Genomic DNA, 18,183 nt, shown 5'->3' with positions numbered 1-18,183 from the left:
CTTTTTCGTAATTAAATAGAAACGTGTCATATTCAAACGAAAACGTGTAACTTCCTTTTTTCGTCACAGCCTCCACCAGGGGCGATGCAGTTGGGCCACCGGTGCACTAGTTCCTTGATAGCGTTGTGGAAGAAAGAGGGTAACTGTTGACTCCAGAGGCGCAACCATTTGTTTACATCTTCGTAAGGCAAAGCGCGTGACCTTTAGATGTGCCCTTTAGACACAGCGCGTGCCCTTTAGGTGAGAGGTGGCCAGAACTCCGACATCGTATGGTCCGGGATGCAAGCAGAACGTTGTAGAACTGCAGGTTCTAAAGCGCGGCGTTGCTTTCCCGATTTTTCTTGGGCCACGCGCTGTCGTGTTATATAGTTGCATCTTTCTAGAGACCAGCTCTGCACGTAGCCCGATGAGTTGAGAGTTGCATCACGTTCCAGAAATTAAATGAGCACAACAGAATCACAGCCCCGGAGGACGGTTACCATCACCTTGCCTTCTGATGGCTGCGCCTTGAACTTCATGCATTCCGTGCACTGTTAATAGTCGCTTGGTTGTGCGGGTCACCCGTGACTCATCTCTGTGATCATACGAAAAAACACAGACACATATCTATCTCTACGTCGTAAGAAGCCACATTTTTCTGTCACAGTCGTAGTCGCGCTTGTTGCATGCCGTTTGTTAGTTGACGAGGGACCCGCCTGGAACCAATTTTAGCTAAAGCCAAAACTTGTCGCTATGGCGTAAATAAATATTTCGTGTGCTCTGTAAACAGTGCCTGCTACCACCCTCTTCTTAATTTCTCACGATAAAGTTCGCCAACACGTGCCGTAAGCTCAGTAGCGGTTCCAGAGACAGTGCTTCCACTGCTGTGCTTGTCTTTCAGAGAGAACGTCCTTCCTTCCTTCACGGCAACAAAAACGGCACTCCTCCGATGGCGGATATCAACAGCTGGAACACCTTTCACAGAGAAATTCGATAAGGCCAGGCTGCTTCTACAGTACGTTCATGCAATACCGCGCATATAGTACTACTGCTCTGACGTCACGGGCACCACCTCATGTACTTTCATTCGAAGGTAACATCTTTCAGTTGCATCAATTGCTAAAACTGTCGCGGTCCAGGAGGTGGTGCCTGTGGATCACTCATCGTCCTTTAGACTTCGTGCCAGTTAATGCCTGTTGCCGTGAACTTGCGCATGCAAACATTCATGTATTTGCGTGAATGGAGGAACACGGCAGAAAAATTGGCAGTGGCTTAGCTCGGCTGTGCCAGGATATGCGTAGCGAGAGGTACGTTTCCCTGGGTGAGCTTGTTGTGGTCACTGTATGTTTAGCAATGAGAAACTTTGGGCATAGACATATTTTATTCATTTTGCTTGACAGAGACGAAGACTGCCCGATGATCTATGAAGTAGCATGCAGCGGTCTCAATTTCGTCGATACAGTATTTCGATTTGGTAGGGCCTCTTTAGTGTACAAGCTCTGTAGTAGTTCCCCATTGTGTAGTCTGGACGTGAGGGTCCGAAGCTAAATTAAAGTCAAACTTTTCTTTCATACGCTGACTAAGAGAGCACTGTTTCCTGTTGAAATCACCAAAAGTCACACACAACTGTGAAACCTTGCCGTAGGCTGGTATACATGTGGCAACCACATCAATCGTCTGCTTGACAGATGTTCCCGGTGCCACGGAGACTCCTTGGATGATAATGCCGCTTCCCAGAAGCCGAACACAGCAGGCTTCACCATTATTCACCGCGATCGAAGGGAGATGTCTGACAGCGATGATACCTTGTTTCACGTACACACAGACTCCAGCGTTCTTATTTGGTTCAAGCCAGCTGCCAGGCGACAACCTCAGGACCGGAAGAGTTAATCTTCTCTTGTCTATACCGCCGTTTAGAAGCGGCTGGACTCTCCTCTGTGTGCATGTCAAAAGTTGTGATACAGACGCCCACTACATCTCCGCCTTTTATACGCAATCCTGCGCATGCGACGCGGGATTCGGGTGATAGAGCGGCGTGCGGCAAGCCGGCGACAAAGAACGCCGCGCAGCTGTGGGGTCATTCTGGGTACCATGGTATCGGCGCATGCGCACAACTGCTCATCCGCGTGACGTCACGCTCGGCTTTGACTGTGGAGCGGGCGCGCGGCCGCGGTGACGGCGAAGCGCACGCCGCACTTTGCTCCTCTTCGGCTGCCATGGTAACGGCGCATGCGCACAACTTTCCTCTCCCATGTACCGCAAAATCTTCGACTGGAAGCCCAGTGTGCCTCTCGCTACAAAAGAGCTCGCGCACTCCTCTGAAGCAGCTCAAACTGCAAAGATGATAGGAATTGTGAAAACCCATAACGTCTGCACACGGCAGTACACGCGGCGAGGTATGAGAATAGACGGATGACTGGAATACAGATGGGTAGAATACAGGAGGCACATATGTGACGTTGATACACGCAGCTATAACTACAACTAGCTATAATTTGCATTGTTGTTTGAAGTGGACGAGAAGAAAAAAAAAACTCCTTATAAAACTCTTCCCCTGTTCTGTGTACCGGACGGTGTAACGAGGAGGTGGACACTCCATGCCAAAGACTTCACGAAGTCTTCTAGGCTGCGTTTTGATGGATATTTTTTATTGTGATAATCGCGCGTGCGTACTTCCTTTCAGGGTATAGAGCATACCCCGCAAGGGAGTACGCATGCAATATGCCGCATAATGCATACGTATGACAGCCAAATTGATAGCAGTATAGTTAAATACCAAAGGAACTGTCCGCCGTTTGTGTTATTAGCGTTGCTTGCTAAGTGGAACTGTTGACCAGTAGCAAGATAAGAGATAAGAAAGAGGACAAGATAGGGACTGCTGCAAAATGTACACAGCGCGTAAGTCAGTAAGACGACACAAGAAATTCTGTGACACCATCTTGAGTTCCCAAAAAAAGGGTTGCTTGAGAAAACAGTGCCCAGACCGATGAATATAGCATTCTTAAACGTCGCACTTATTATTTTTATGTTCACGTGCCTTCTAGACAACCCATTTCCGCTTTTTATCTGTGTACGGGTGACAGCCGCCCAGTACACAAACCCATTTTTCGCTCCGGTGAGGGGAGCCACTTGTCTGCGAGGCTCGCTGCGACCTGATATTCTCGACCGCACGACCGTCACGAAACTAGTCTCTGTCTGAGCTAGAGTGAAGAGGAGCCCGAGTGACTGTACAGATCAAAAGTATGAGAACACTCGTGGGATTCAAGCTTCAACCTCGCGGTAAAACCGGACGAAAGGTTTCAGGCAACAGCAGCCTCTTCAGAAGACGCTTTGGAACACGCGAGGGCGCGCTTCTTACATTTCGTTTTTTTTTTTTCAAGAAGCACACATATATCTCGCTCTCCACTTCCTCGAGGGAGCTCCCGTTTCTTTTCGTCCAGTTTTCTTCTTTTTCTTTCGCTACCTCTTCTTGCGAACTCCAGTCTCCTCCGTCACTTTGCATATCGGTGGCCGCTTCGCGGAGGGGTTAAAGCCGCTGGCTTCGAAACTTGCAAGGACCTGAGAACAAACCCCCAGAAAGAAAAAAAGCGTCATTACACGCTTTAAGTATAGTCACGGACCAACGCTTGTGAGTGATTTTTATATATACTGTGCGTGTTTTGTAGAAAGTAAAGGACCCGATGGCTTTCATTCTGGGCCATGTTGTGTGGCTCGTTTCGCATCACCAGGTTTCAAAATCTATTGAAGGCGAGAGAGGTACACGAGCTCCGTTACACAGGCTTATAAGGAAACACTTTGGGCTACATTCTGTTGAAGAAGGTTGTACATTACTGCAACAAAACGAGAGCACTGTAGGATTGCCAGTCTCTGGCCCTACCGAACTCTGTACACCCGAAAGCGCCTCATTGTCCCTCCGAGACACAGCTGAAGAACAGTGCGCATGGTTCTACTCGTCAGAGGACATAGGGCACGTGGGTTTAACGTTCCGAAGCTGCATGTCAGTTACGAGGAATGACGTAGTGAAGGGCTAGGGATAAATCTCGGCCGCCTGGGGTTCTTTAACGTGCTCTCACATTGGACAACACACGGGCGTTTCAGCACTTTCAGCACTTTCGCCACAGCCACTACGGGTCATCGAGCGGAAAAGTGTACGATGAATCGCCACAGCTTCGCGAGGTCTGCGCAGTGTACCTGTTGGAAGCATTTCTGCATACTAGACCGGCTGTAATTTGCGAGTTTCAATTTAGGTATGTGTTTGAGCTGTTGAAATATCCAAAAATCGCTAAGCACGTCGGCGCCGGCTCTTCGTACGGTTTTGCTGACAACGGGCATTCAGGACGTTCCCAGTGATGAGCATGTAAGCAGAGGTGTGTGCCAGCGGTACCCTTACCCCGTTAGGCATGACTCGACCGATCGTTTCCAGCTTCCCGACACTTTTTTCAGTATCTACTTATTCTGGAACGTCTGCCAAAATCTTTCGGCAGAAGAGTGTATTCAAAATAATCCGGATTAGGCAGAGAACTGGACTCATAAATTTATTCCGCATGGTCGTATTGTCAGCTAAACCACCCGGACAGCGCCAACTTTTCTCATTCTTGTAACATTTCCCAGGCCTCGTGAGGCACAATGGCCCTTTTGCTTTGTAGAGATCAACGCCTATTGACAGCGAGGGCGAATTCCCTGTGCTATTGCTCAAGGTCACGTTAGGAAACAAGATAAAAGTCGTGTAGTTCTTATATACGACAGTTCGAGACTTTTTATCTCTGGCAACGGGGACCCCCTTTTGTCGAGAAAGGAGTTTGAATTCGAAGCGAAGGAGAAGAGAAGGTGGGCCTTGAATTTATTTGTCTGAAGCGCGCATAAAATGCACGTAAAAAAAGCGAGGTGGGACGTTTGCACCGTATGCTGCTTCCAGGCTTGAATTAATAAAAACCTGAGAGCTAGCGGCAAGAAAGCAACACATTTAGAAGGCTGTATTTTGCAACGGAATGGTGCGACAGGAGTCTGCGACCGGCCCTTGTGCTGCTTTTTTTCTGTCAATGTTCCTTTTTTTTGTCAAAAAATTTTAGTTTTTTTCCCACCCTCCGTCGCTTGCGAAGGCGCATGTACCGAACTTGAACGTCTATGCGTGGGTCCCTAATCCCGTACGAGTCGGGCGAAGCTCATTTATTCTCCGCGAACTTTCCATCGATTCTCGGATCATAGGCAACAGATATGAGAAAAACGCGAGTCTGGGTGGTGAGGAAAAAAATAAAGTCGAATGGATTTCGAGACGGGTATTCAGATTTTCACGGTTATTCGGCGCTCCGCCGGAGCCGCGGCTAGCAGAAACTGAGCTCGAACAATGCGCGAGGTGGAATCCGCAAGACGACTGGCTAGTCCCAGGCGCGCCCGAGACTCGGTGTAGAGCAGATCTGCGCTCTCGAACCGACTGGACTCGGGTTAATTGTGTCGCCCGGATATTGCACTCTTTTTCTTCCGCCCTCTCCAGCCAGCAGACGCGGTATTAGCTGGTATCTGCGGGAGCGTATCTTATATTCTCAACATTATTTGCTGTCGTATTGCGAGCGCATGTCAGAAGGAATAGAGAATGGGTAAGTCTCAAGCCTTCCTCGGGGTATACAGCAACGCCGAGTTCTCGCTCTTCGCGCGAGTGTGAGTGCGATCGCTAACTTGAGCGAGCCTTCATCTGTGCGGGTTGAGTCGAGAGTTAAGGATGCGCTGCTCGGAAAGGGCTGTTTGCGAGTACGAGCAAAAGCGGCGGCAGAAGCGCGGATCCTTCATTCGGCTTCTTGCTCCGGCGCGCATGGTGAGACGCGCACCGGTCTTCAAAGCCAAACTTTCCATTTGCGGGCCATCCTCAAATTTCGTTTGGAAGCTTTCAGCATTTTACGCCGGTTCGTTCCGCTTTCTGTTCTCTGACGTGCTCTTCGGCGCTGTCAGTGCATTTCAAAGCGTTCCTCGAGAGCGACGACGACGCGCGGACTGGGAAGCTGTGGACAGCAAAATAAAACCTCATCGCCGCAGACGGTGGCGGCAGCAGCAGCAACGTCGTTCATTTCCTTCTGGAGGCAAACTGCGAACCGAGAGAAAACGAAGTCGGCGTCGTTAAAGAGAGGGCCGGAATAAAAGGCCGCATGCGCGGCTTCGTTGAATGGAGTCGCCAACAAAGGCCCCGGAGAGAGAGCCGAGAGCGAGACCTTCAGCTGCTTCTCCTGCCGGTGGACCCCTCCCCCAGATTTGCCCCCCTCACGCCTGCGGACGCCGGGGACGGCCGGATAGAAGATGACCGCGCCGCCGAACGGGGCGGCCGCGGTAACGAGATGGACGGCGGTGGGCGAGGGGGCGACAGTAAGTAGGCGCGCTGCCGAGGGAATGCTCGCCGGCAAAAAGAATGAGGTTCCTAGCGGATAAGTAAGCGTAATGCTGGAAGAGGAGGGCCACTGTATACGGAGTTAATAAAAGCGACGTCGAATATGCCGGGCGGCTCCCGCACGCAATTATTGATTGACGGCATGGCTATGTCAGAAACGAATCGCGCGCTGGTCGGGCGGAGTCGCAGAGTCCGGAGACGAGCCCTGCTTTTTGGTTTGCGAGCGGGTTGTCGTCTCGTGTCCTTCCCCCCCTCCCCCTCCTCGCAGTTTTCATAAATGTGTAATGAGGTAGAAATTTCGCCGCCCGCCCGTGCAGTCTGCGCGAATAACAGTCGAGGCCAGCAGCATGACTTATTTAATTGGAGATGAAAAGTCATTAAGTGCTTGTTTAACCGTTTAGACAGTCGATTAGAAGATATGACATGCACTATTGTTTTACTCTTCCTACAAATGGACGTCTGCACTGCATTGTTTCTGCAGCCCACCTGAATGCAGCACTTGCGATCCCTTTATTTGACTCGCGAGATTTATCTGTATCGGTAGCTTCACTATACTGTTCATAGGCGTTTGAGAAAAAGCAGCTGTAAATTTAAACTCAGCACTTCATTCTTAGCGGTTAAAGGCCCCTGACCCCTGATGATGCACGGTTTTCCCATTTCAGCACCAAGAGGCGGTGGTGTCACAGGCGCGGAATTCATGCAGCGTTGTGGCGTACTAAAAGAACAATTTGGCAAACTAATGCAAACATTATATGAGTTAACTTCGGTTCTGACTTTAGGTAACTAGGCTAATTCGACAGGTTTGTTTTATCCTTGTAGTTACCAAAAGAAAATTCAATAGCAGCCTTAAAATGTATACAGCTGCGATGTATGGCATTGTACTCAACTCGTTGTCTTCGACGTGCGGACATCTCAGAAGCCGATACAAACATTGCCTATTCTGCAGTAACCTTCGTAGCGAAGTTGGAACGACCGAAGAAACATTCTAACACCTATGTGTCGATTTCGTTCCCCTTTGTCTTATTCATTTATTTGGCTCCAGTTTCTCTCTTGTAGTAAGTTTTGAAGAACACTGTGCTATCGCAACGTACGTGATGTCGTGTTTTGCTATTGTGCGTCTTCGCTTGCAGTTTTGTCACGACACCAAAGGGGAAGACACAAATCGAAGTAACTAGCGCAAGGCGGTTTCACTATTATGCGCAGGCGGAAGGCGTTTAAAGGGACCACGATAGAGCGAAGATAGTGGCGCACTGAGCGGACGCCGAGGCTTGTCTGCGCTACTCATGTTTTACCCAGATTATCTGGTCGCAGTGTAAATAAGTAACGCGGGCACGCCTCCTTAGGATTTTGCCCTTCCACAAAAGGTTTAGTAAATCGCTCGTTCTACGGATCTTTTTGTGGTGTCTAGTGATCGGGCTTCTTGCAAGGACCATTCCTTTATCTCATGCGGTTAACGGTGACAGTTTCCATTGCCCTTCTCATCCAACGGCGCTACGCACTCTACTCAGCGCTCGCCAACTTTCTCTTGAAACGCTGTCACTGTTCGCAGCTTGTGGTCGCTTATTTCATTTGGCAAGTGAATGATTCTTCCCTGTCAAGTGTGCTTACTGATCGAAAAAGGGCGCACGCACATATGGCTTGATCGAGCGTCGCTGGGGCTTTCTTCCAGCGAGCGAGCATTGAGCGGCCCGACGGTCCACTATCCGCCCTGGTTGCCTGCAGTCCTCGGCGCTTCAACATCCGCGAAGACAACAAATTGCAAAAACGGGCGCGCCAGTAAATTTACATTGTGCAGTTACGTCTAAAAAATAATAAACAGCTAGAATCGATGCCCCTGTTCGACATGCGCCATTTTTGTCATCTCCTACGGATGCGCGCAGAGTTTTCACATTTTTTTTCACGCGTCGTCCCCGCTAATAGCAGAAATACTGGCTGCAGTTCCCGTCCTGTCCGTCTCAAATATTGTTAGATGGGTTGTACTTTCCGACCACCAAGCGTGGCAGAACATCAGTGGGCAATAGAAACTGGTAATACTGGAAAATAACGGAGACAGAAGTAGTTAGCTTCCCGCCATTCTGGAACTTACTGTCGCGGCGTTGTCGTTAACAACAGTTCGTGGTGCTAGAATGCAAAGTTACGCGAACTGCACTGTTAACGCGAGAACGTTAATTCCGGACAATTTTGACAATTTCTACGCTTCCTCGAATCAAGTCAATTTCCTTCGCAGTGCCGGAGAGAGTAACGCGAAGAAGGGGGATAGCGTTGTTGCAGGAGTTTTTCTGCCCTGTTCCTTGAAGCCAGAGGACGCGTATTGGCACGCTATAGACCATTTGTCATTGTTCGTGTTACTCATAACTTTCGGTGCAGATTCTGAGAAAGGGGTCTTTATTTATTTTTCTACCAAAATTCCGCAGCCGCAGCCAGCGGCTGAGTAAGCGATATTGTGCTAAGCAGCAGGACGCCATCCGTGTCCATCTGCCGCAGTGAGTTAAATGTTCTAGCTGCGCCAACATCGTTTCGAGCTTCTAGCACAGCGTTCATCTACTTCTCGCTGTTCAGCGATGTGGGGGAGTGTATCACCCAATGAGCGTGCCGTTGCTGAGCGTGACTCGACCGTTTTAACTTGGCAGCCAGTGTTAAGAAATCATTTTGGAGCGCGCAGCAAGTGCCCGAGGGTTGCTGTGAGCCAGCGTGGTGCTTGTTTAATTGTAATTTCGCGGTAGTGCCAATAGAAACAAAAAAAATGTTTGTTTTGTATTTACTTCAAGAAACTGCTAAAAAATCCGCAAGTTTTTCGTTACCTTGCGGTTGCCTTTGCAACGAGGTAAGCTGCTAACTTGGTTTCTCCAAATGCACAGAAGCTAAGCACGAAAAACATGCTTTCCATCAGGGGAAGAACGATGCCGCTACATATAGTCGGACACAACTCAAGAACACAGCGGCTTTTCCCCTTCCAGCCAACGACGTCGGTCGATTCTCATGAGCCTGCTATCGTGACAATGCAGGGAGCAGCGCCACAATGGAGAGAGGGGTATATCCCCGACCTTAGAGGCAAGGGATTACCCCCTTTCATCTACCACTCACTGCTCTGTCACACTAGCAGGGCTATGAGAATCGGCCGACGCAATTGGCTGGAAGGCGGTTCTTTGACGAGGAAAACCCGGTGCGTTCTAAGTTGTATCCGACTCTAGCAGAAAGTAAGTTATCCGCTTTAGGTATGTAGCGGCATGCTTCACTGTTTCCGATGAGGCTGCATGGAAAGATGAGAGTATGCCCTGATGTACCGAAGCTCAGTGTCCACGGTTGATAAAATTTGAAGTTATGTTCTGCTGCCTTCACTTCGATATAATTTGATTTCTATGTCTGGCAACTAGCTATTGCATGTCAAATAACAGTTTAATTAGCAATGCGATGTGTAATGGCGAAATGTTTGCTCACCGTGCTTTACATTCTCAGTTTATTACGTTGCATGCATTACGCTGAGTATGAAGAAATGAATAAAGAGAGAATCCGGAACAAGGAAGGTCAAACATGAGCTTATCGCGTTTTAAATCGTTTTTCGATAGCGTTCTCTTTAACTCTCCAGTTGTCCTAAATTGAGCGACAAAGCAAGACGTCAAGTTTGAGAGGAAACGGCCAGCGATTCGGACTGCCGCCGAGCTTGCTTGCATGCGGCCTCCTTCGTATTGGTTTCGAGCGCTTGGTTTTACAATTCAAATGGATTGGCCAAGTACTTCGTGAGGCCCTGATGTCTTCCTAGGTCTGCAAAGAGACAATCGAAGCGATAGCGAAATTTGAATCAATTGAAAGCGAAGGCCGAAATCCTTTACTATGCGCTATGAGCTCCATTCGGTTCATTTCCTCCCGTAAGTGCTGCGGTGGCTCTGTGGCTCGGCCGTTCGCCGGCTGAGGAGCGAGGTTTTAAGCGCAAAATCCTGACAGGGCGGCCGTACTTCGACACCGGAAAAATGCAGAGGCGCTCGCGTTTTGATATATTGGTGGACGTTACGTAACTCGCGATGGTTAGGAATTATAATCTGCACCTCTTAAGTACGATACGCCTATCTGCCGACCAGCTGTTCTTTGGTGAGCACAAACTCACGAATCATCACTAACGCTTATGAGCCTACATAAAATATAATTTTAACGCGAGAGCATTGAAGGCCCCGTTCACCAGAAAATCCGGCGTAGGTGTTGTGAGCGAAAAATCATGGGCATGACTACGGCAGGTGGTCCCCAGAGAGCAACCTGCGAGGCAGGCGGGCCACCTACGTCACGTGGCCTTGCGGCATCATCACAACCTGCCCACCGGATAGTGAGCAAACTGCCCACCACGGCAGGTGGCAGTTAAATCAATGGTTGGTCGCTCGGGAAGAGCAACCTGGGTCGCACAAGGTCCACAGCTGGGAGCACCTGCCATCGCAGGGCTGTGGCGCATCGCTTAACCGCTGCACCACTGCTCCAGGATGGTTATGAGGACTCCGAGGGATCTGTGAATGTGAAGTAGAGAATGACCTTCCGCATATATGGAAGTTAACCCCTTATGCTATCGTGGCATACCCTTAAGGCGGAGCTTCAGTATCAACTTCAATTTCTTTAATCTAATAGGAATGTGGGTGTCACCCCCGCTTGATTGGCTTAACTGTACCGGTCGACACCCACGGCCGCGCAACTGCTGTTATAATGGTTGCGCAATTACTAGACAACTGACGCAATGCTTCCCGCCTATCAGCGTCATTTGTAGACGTCACTTGAGGAGAGACTCAAGGGGGCGGGTGAACGAAAAGCTGAAGCTACGGCTTCGCCACCGGCCAACACGATGACCCGGATTAACAGCAATCGGGAGCCAGTGCGGTGCCGCCTGACGCGACGCCCACTGATCGCAGCTCGTGGCCCACTCTTGCCACTGACGTCGCGTCTCTCGGGCGATTGCGTGAGCCAGGGCTGCAATGAGAGGCGCGATCGCTCCGTCGAGTCGTCAGGGGTTACCATGTCAGGTAATCTCGCCATATCTAACAACGGAAACGGGTTGCGTAATGGTCGCTTCTATTTGTGGCCGTCTCTATATCTCAACGGCGCCGTTGGTGGATACGCTGTTCGCATTTATTCGACCATTGCGCGCTCATTTTCTTGAGGCGTAGGGCGTTTCATCTTGCTACTGAGCGTTCGTGATCGCGAATTTGTGGTTTTCTGTGGTGTGCCTCTAGTTCTAATCACCTAACAAACCTCAGGTAGACACGCGAGTAAGGTTATGGGCTGCAGGTGTTTAACCTCCCAAAGCGACTCATAATGTGGGGGGACGCCGTAGTAAATACGCCGTAGTAGTTTCATACACCGGGGGTTTTTCAACGTGCATTGACATCGCACAGTACATGGGTCTCTAGCATTTTGCCTCCATCGAAATGCGTCCCCGTGTCCGGGGACGAACCCGCATCTTTCGAATCAGCAGCCGAGCGCCATAACCCCTCAGCCATCGCGGCGGTCAGACACGCGAATAAAGAACAATCCTTTAAAATCAAAGCATAAATATCCTAATCGTGGGAAACCGGTGAAATGTTCGCCAGTGGCGTCGGGCGTAAATGGTTTTGGAAAAAGAGAAAGAGCGGTAGTATTATAGAAGATACTGTGCAGTGAGCGGAAAATTTAGTCTTATCATCGGTATAAGTAGCATTAGGACCGGCCGCCATTTGAATCTGAACCTGGCAACGTTTAACGCTAGAACTTTAGCTAGTGAGGCTAGCCTAGCAGTGCTGTTCGAGGAACTAGCGGGAATTAAATGGGATGTGATAGGGCTTAGCGAAGTTAGGAGGACAGGTGAGGCGTATACAGTACTAAAGGACGGACAACATACTGTGCTATCGCGGGTTAGAGGATAGACGAGAACTAGGTGTGGGTTTCCTCATTAATAAGGATATAGCTGGCAACGTAGAGGAGTTCTACAGTATTAACGAGAGGGTAGCAGCTATAGTAATTAGGCTGAATAGGAGGTACAAGCTGAAAGTGGTGCAGGCCTACGCACCCACATCCAGCCATGATGACTAGACCGTTGAAAGCTTCTATGAGGACGTAGAATCAGCAATGAATAGAGTAAAATCGCAGTACACTGTACTGATGGGCGACTTCAATGCGAAGGTGGGCAAGAAGCAGGCTGACGACCACGCGGTAGGTGACTATGGGATAGGCTCTAGAAATAGCAGGGGAGAGTTATTAGTCGAATTCGCGGATAGAAATAATTTACGGATCATGAATACCTTCTTCCGCAAACGAGAAAACAGGAAGTGAACCTGGAAGAGCCCCAATGGTGAGATTAAAAATGAAATCGACTTCATACTATGCGCTAAACCTGGCATCATTCAGGATGTGGCCGTCCTCGGAAGGTTGCGTTGCAGCGACCATAGAATGGTAAGGTCTAGAATTAGCTTAGACTTGAAGAGGGAACGGAAGAAGCTAGCGAAGAAGAAGACCATTAACGAGTTAGCCGTAAGAGGTAAAGCACAGGAGTTTAGGATAGCGCTGCAAAACAGATACTCGGCTTTAACTGAGGAAGATGATCTTGATGTTCATTCAATGCACGATAACCTGACATCAATAATTACGGAGTGCGCAGTAGAAGTAGGCGGTATGACAGTTCGAAAAGATACCGGGAAGCTATCTCAGGTGACGAAAGATCTGATTAAGAAGCACCAAAACATGAAGGCATCTAACACTACCGATAGAATAGAACTAACGGAGCTATCAAAGTTAATAAATAAGCGCAAGGTAGCCGACATAAGGAAGTTTAATATGGAGAGAATCGAGCATGCTATAAAGAACAGAGGTAGCCTAAAAACAGTGAAGAGGAAACTAGGCATAGGTAAAAACCAGATGTATGCATTAAGAGACAAGCAGGGCAATGTCATTAGCAATATGGATAAGATAGTTAACGTAGCCGAAGAGTTCTACACTGACCTGTACAGTAGCCAATGTAATCAGAGCGCTAATGAGAAAGACAGCAGTGCACAGCAATGCGTCATCCCGCCAGTAACGAAAGATGAAGTAAAGAAAGCCTTAGAAGCAATGAAAAGGGGAAAAGCAGCTGGGGAGGATCAGGTAACAGCGAATCTGTTGAAGGATGGAGGGGACATCGTGCTAGAAAAACTAGCCACCCTGTATACGCAATGCCTTATGACCTCGACTGTACCAGAAGCTTGGAAGAATGCAAACATTATCTTAATTCATAAGAAGGGAGACGCCAAGGACTTGAAAAATTACACGCCGATCAGCTTACTATCCGTTGCCTACAAAGTATTTACTAAGGTAATCGCTAATAGAGTCAGGGCAACGTTAGACTTTAATCAACCAAATGATCAGGCAGGCTTTCGTAAAGGATATTCCACAATAGATCATATTCACACTATCAATCAGGTGATAGAGAAATGCGCAGAATATAATGCGCAGAATATAACAAACCTCTATATATAGCTTTCATTGATTACGAGAAAGCATTCGACTCTGTGGAAACCTCAGCAGTCATACAGGCATTGCGTAATCAGGGGGTAGAAGAGCCTTATGTCAAAATACTGGAAGATATATATAGCAACTGCACAGCTACTATAGTCCTCCATAAAGTCAGCAATAAAATTCCAATAAGGAAGGGCGTCAGGCAAGGAGACACGATCTCGCCAATGCTGTTCACCGCATGTTTGCAGGAGGTATTTCGAGGCCTGAATTGGGAACAGTTGGGAATAAGAATAAATGGAGAATACCTAAATAATCTGAGATTTGCTGATGACATTGCCTTGCTGAGTCACTCAGGAGGTGAACTGCAAATCATGATCAACGAGTTAGACAGGCAGAGCAGATCGATGGGTCTAAAAACTAACATGCAGAAAACCAAGGTAATGTTCAACAGCCTAGCAAGGGAACAACAGTTCACAATTGGCAGCGAGAGCCTAGAAATTGTGCCGGAATACGTATACTTAGGGCAGGTAGTGACAGCTGATCCGGATCATGAGAGGGAGATAACTAGGAGGATAAGAATGGGGTGGAGCGCATATGGCAAATTCTCGCAGATCATGAGTGGCAGTTTACCAATTTCCCTCAAGAGGAAAGTGTACAACAGCATAATCTTACCGGTACTCACCTACGGGGCAGAAACGTGGAGGCTAACGAAAAGAGTTCAGCTTAAGTTAAGGACAACGCAGCGAGCCATGGAAAGAAAAATGATAGGTGTAACGTTAAGAGATCGGAAGCGGGCAGAGTGGGTGAGGGAACAAACATTGGTTAATGACATCCTAGTCGAAATCAAGAGAAAGAAATGGGCATTGGCAGGGCATGTAATGCGAAGGCAAGATAACCGCTGGTCTTTAAGGGTAACGGAGTGGGTTCCAAGAGAAAGTAAGCGTAGCAGGGGGCGGCAGAAGGTTAGATGGGCGGATGAGATTAAGAAGTTTGCAGGCAAAGGGTGGATGCAGCTGGCAAAGGATAGGGTTAATTGGAGAGACATGGGAGAGGCCTTTGCCCTGCAGTGGGCGTAGTAAGGTTGATGATGATGATGATGATGATGAAGTAGCATTAGTAGTAGTAGTAGCAGTAGTAGTAGTAGTAGTAGTAGCAGTAGTAGCAGTAGTAGTAGTAGTAGTAGTGGTAGTAGTAGTAGTAGTAGTAGTAGTAGTAGTAGTAGTAGTAGTAGTAGTAGTAGTAGTAGTAGTAGTAGCAGCAGTAGTAGTAGAAGTAGTAGTAGTAGCATGCTTTATCATTGCGTGCGCCTCCAACAGCGAAACAAAGTGACAAGCATGTACGTATATTGAAACCCGTTTATACTATAGTGGAATACCCCCTGTACAGTCGGCTACTATGTCTTTTTCGTCCGTACACACTAAAGTTTTTCACGCTGCGCAGGCGTGATTGCCGATGTTTTTTTCACGCTTGTTCTAAGCGTGGTGTGCTTTCACGTTGAAAAATCACGCTTCCTACGCATGAGTCGCGGGGTCCTTAACGCTTGAAAAGCATGAGTGAAGAAAAATTTTTGCACGCTTGTATTAGGCGTAGTGCACTTTCACACTAAACGCTTACGCTTGCCATCCGTGACTGGCGATTTCCCTAACGCTCAGTAAACGTGAAATAAAGAATTTTTACTTACTTGATGCGGCATTATCCTGCTGTGTAGGCCGTAAAAATTATTTACAAAGAAATATGAAAGGACATATTTCTTGTTCTGCCATAATTATGGGTTTTCTGCTTGTAAAATGCTGATGTCCCCATTAAATAGCTAATTACAAAAATTAACTTTCAATTTTTATCTTGCACCAATGCGCAAACAAGAACCTGCACTGGAAGAACGTTACAAAAGCTAGCTAGCTGTTCCAGAAATTCGGAAAACGGTTTATAGTACAAATAGCATGGACATAATTAAGACATGTTTTCATCAGTTCATTGGCTGCTCTCACCACTTTGTACTTAACGGCACCTATTGCGTGTTTACGCACTGCTCAAGACCGGCAACGCATCACTGTGTGCGTAGATAAGCCACTTAAAAGTGGCTTATCTACGCTTATTGACAGCCGTATACTTTACAGTCTTAGCATGTGACTGAAAGTGGTAAGAGAAAAGCTAATCACGTGTTTTCGTTAAAACGCTGCAGTTTCATATTAGCGTCTTCCTACATATATAGGGACTGTCTAGCTAACGAAAGTAGTTAGTGGAAGACGAGTTCATCTCATCTCAACATCGTTTAGGAGTTGCATCATGAAAGACTACCGATTCCGTAAAGTTGACAGATTTTATATATGATACCGCAAAATAAGCTTAGAGCGTGCGAAATTTGCTAACTAGTTTTCTGAAAAACCCAAGCAACGTTGAAGGCAGTGCAAGATAAACTTTCATAAAGTATCTTCTCCAAGTGCACCTATAGCGAGTCCTACCACTAACCCTGTAATGTTCATTATTACGGCGCCATCACCTATGCGTTTGTAAAGAAAATTAAGCGCGGAATGCTGTGAGTCTTCACATGCATAGAAGCAAAGCTGAGGAGCCCAATATGGACTTGAATTAGAACGAATTTTAAATTCGAGTGGAACTTGTTATTGACAACAAGTTACAAAAATGCTTCCCTAGAAGAACCATACGAGAAAAACAAAACCATACGAACTAGAAAACAGGTTCAAGATGAATCCTTATAGGAGCACGTGAACACTGCTACGTACTTTTCTCAAAGTATAGATTCGACAACAAAATCCCCTAGCGTTTTTTGTGCGCATAATATATATATATATATATATATATATATATATATATATATATATATATATATATATATATATATATATATAAACAGTACATCCTACGATTGTTTGAACAAAGTCGAGCAACTGCCCAAAAGCAGCTGGATACGTAATGCCTTTTACGTAATATACGCGCAAACAAAGCACCAAGGCCTTTTTCGGGGATGCGTCGGGTTACATGTTGACGATTTCACTGGGCTCTTTGCTGCATACGAGCTGGTTCATGTTGTCCCACGCAATGGACGGGCTGACGGTGTCCGTGGGTGAAACCTGTAGCAGCTAAAATTAAAAAAAAACATGCATGTGATACGGTGAACAGTTATCGATTAACTCTTCTGTCTCGTTTTTTTTTTTTTGCACTGCGTTCCTTCATAATGTTCTGCCCCCATCTCGCCCAACAACGTACCTTGGAGAAACTCTCTTCCCTTCTGTCTTGTCATCCCTCCAGATCCACCACACGACCCGAGTCAAACGGCAGCTATAAATAATTAGCCCTGACCCTAAGGCGAAGTTCGGAGGTGAACAAGAAGATCCCCGACACATTACCCTGAAAACCTCGCTGTTGGGAAAATAGTTCTAAAACGCGTATTGAGCAAAGGCATTAAAAAATAATTAGCTTACCTGCATATCCCACACGACCGCTGTATTACTCCGCTAGTCAGTCACACATAAAAAATCGCCATCATCTTTTTAACGTTTGTCTTTATTAAACAAGCAAGGTATCAAAATCATAGAGCTTATAACTTTTTCTCATGATTAGCATCTTGTTTAAGTGACAAGAGAAGTTTTAACAACGGACTGCATTTTTGTCGTGGAGGAATTCTGTGCGCCGGTCCTAAATGTGGGCGGGGCTTCACTGCAGGCTTAACTTGTATCCGACTATACGTACCCGCAATCGGTGTTCTTGCGCCCTAAGGCGAAACTGCATTCAAGCTCGTCTCTAAGCTTTGCTTGTGGTTTGTACTCCCGCTTTTCTACGGCCGGTGAAACTACACTACTTGCATGCTCAAGTACGGAACCCAAGGAGCAGATAAGAAGCGAGGTAGGCATATCGAAATATTACCGACGTAAAAATGGCTACGAAATTGCGCTTTCCTAGGCTTCATACATATGAGAACACAAGTATCTATTTTTTTATGGCGACATAGGTCAGTTTGTATATGCCTTTTGCTGAAGACTTGCTGCGTTTCAAGTCCAAATATCAGATTCCATGGGATGGCTTACAAAAGAGGAAACGTATACGTAATAGCGAGGAACCGGAGCCCGACAAAGCAGCATCTATACGAATCTTGTGTAATCCCGTCAGAACGTGTTATTGATGGGAGCATAGGGAAAGATGGCGCTTGTTCGCAGAGTTCTCCTCTCATGTGCAGCACTTTCAAGGTCAGCGAAGGATTCCGACGAGACGAAAACAAGTGGCAAAAGTCCATCAGAGGGGATGCTGCCAGCAGCCGCCAAGAGGGCCGGATAATGGGGCCCATGTCTGCGTCCGCCCAGGCGTGTTTTGGCGTCAGTAATAAGAGCGAGCCTATCTTGTTGGGCGCACCCGGACTAATCTGATCGGAGAGC

The 18,183-nt window shown here is 47.4% G+C and overlaps 1 protein-coding gene and 1 pseudogene across 1 annotated transcript in view; one reads left to right on the top strand and one right to left on the bottom strand.

The window, feature by feature from the left end:
- The window catches only part of LOC144115030 (uncharacterized), a 156,091-nt gene that overhangs the window by 15,226 nt on the left and 122,682 nt on the right, over positions 1–18,183 (top strand). The gene's annotated exons all lie outside the window — the stretch shown is intronic.
- The window catches only part of LOC144117322 (uncharacterized), a 110,987-nt pseudogene continuing 109,592 nt past the window's right edge, over positions 16,789–18,183 (bottom strand).

Source organism: Amblyomma americanum, chromosome 1 (genome assembly GCF_052857255.1).
Source record: "Amblyomma americanum isolate KBUSLIRL-KWMA chromosome 1, ASM5285725v1, whole genome shotgun sequence".
NCBI classification, from domain to species: Eukaryota; Metazoa; Arthropoda; class Arachnida; order Ixodida; family Ixodidae; genus Amblyomma; species Amblyomma americanum.
Note: the sequence above shows the minus strand (reverse complement) of the source record. Positions and strands in the feature narration are given on the sequence as shown.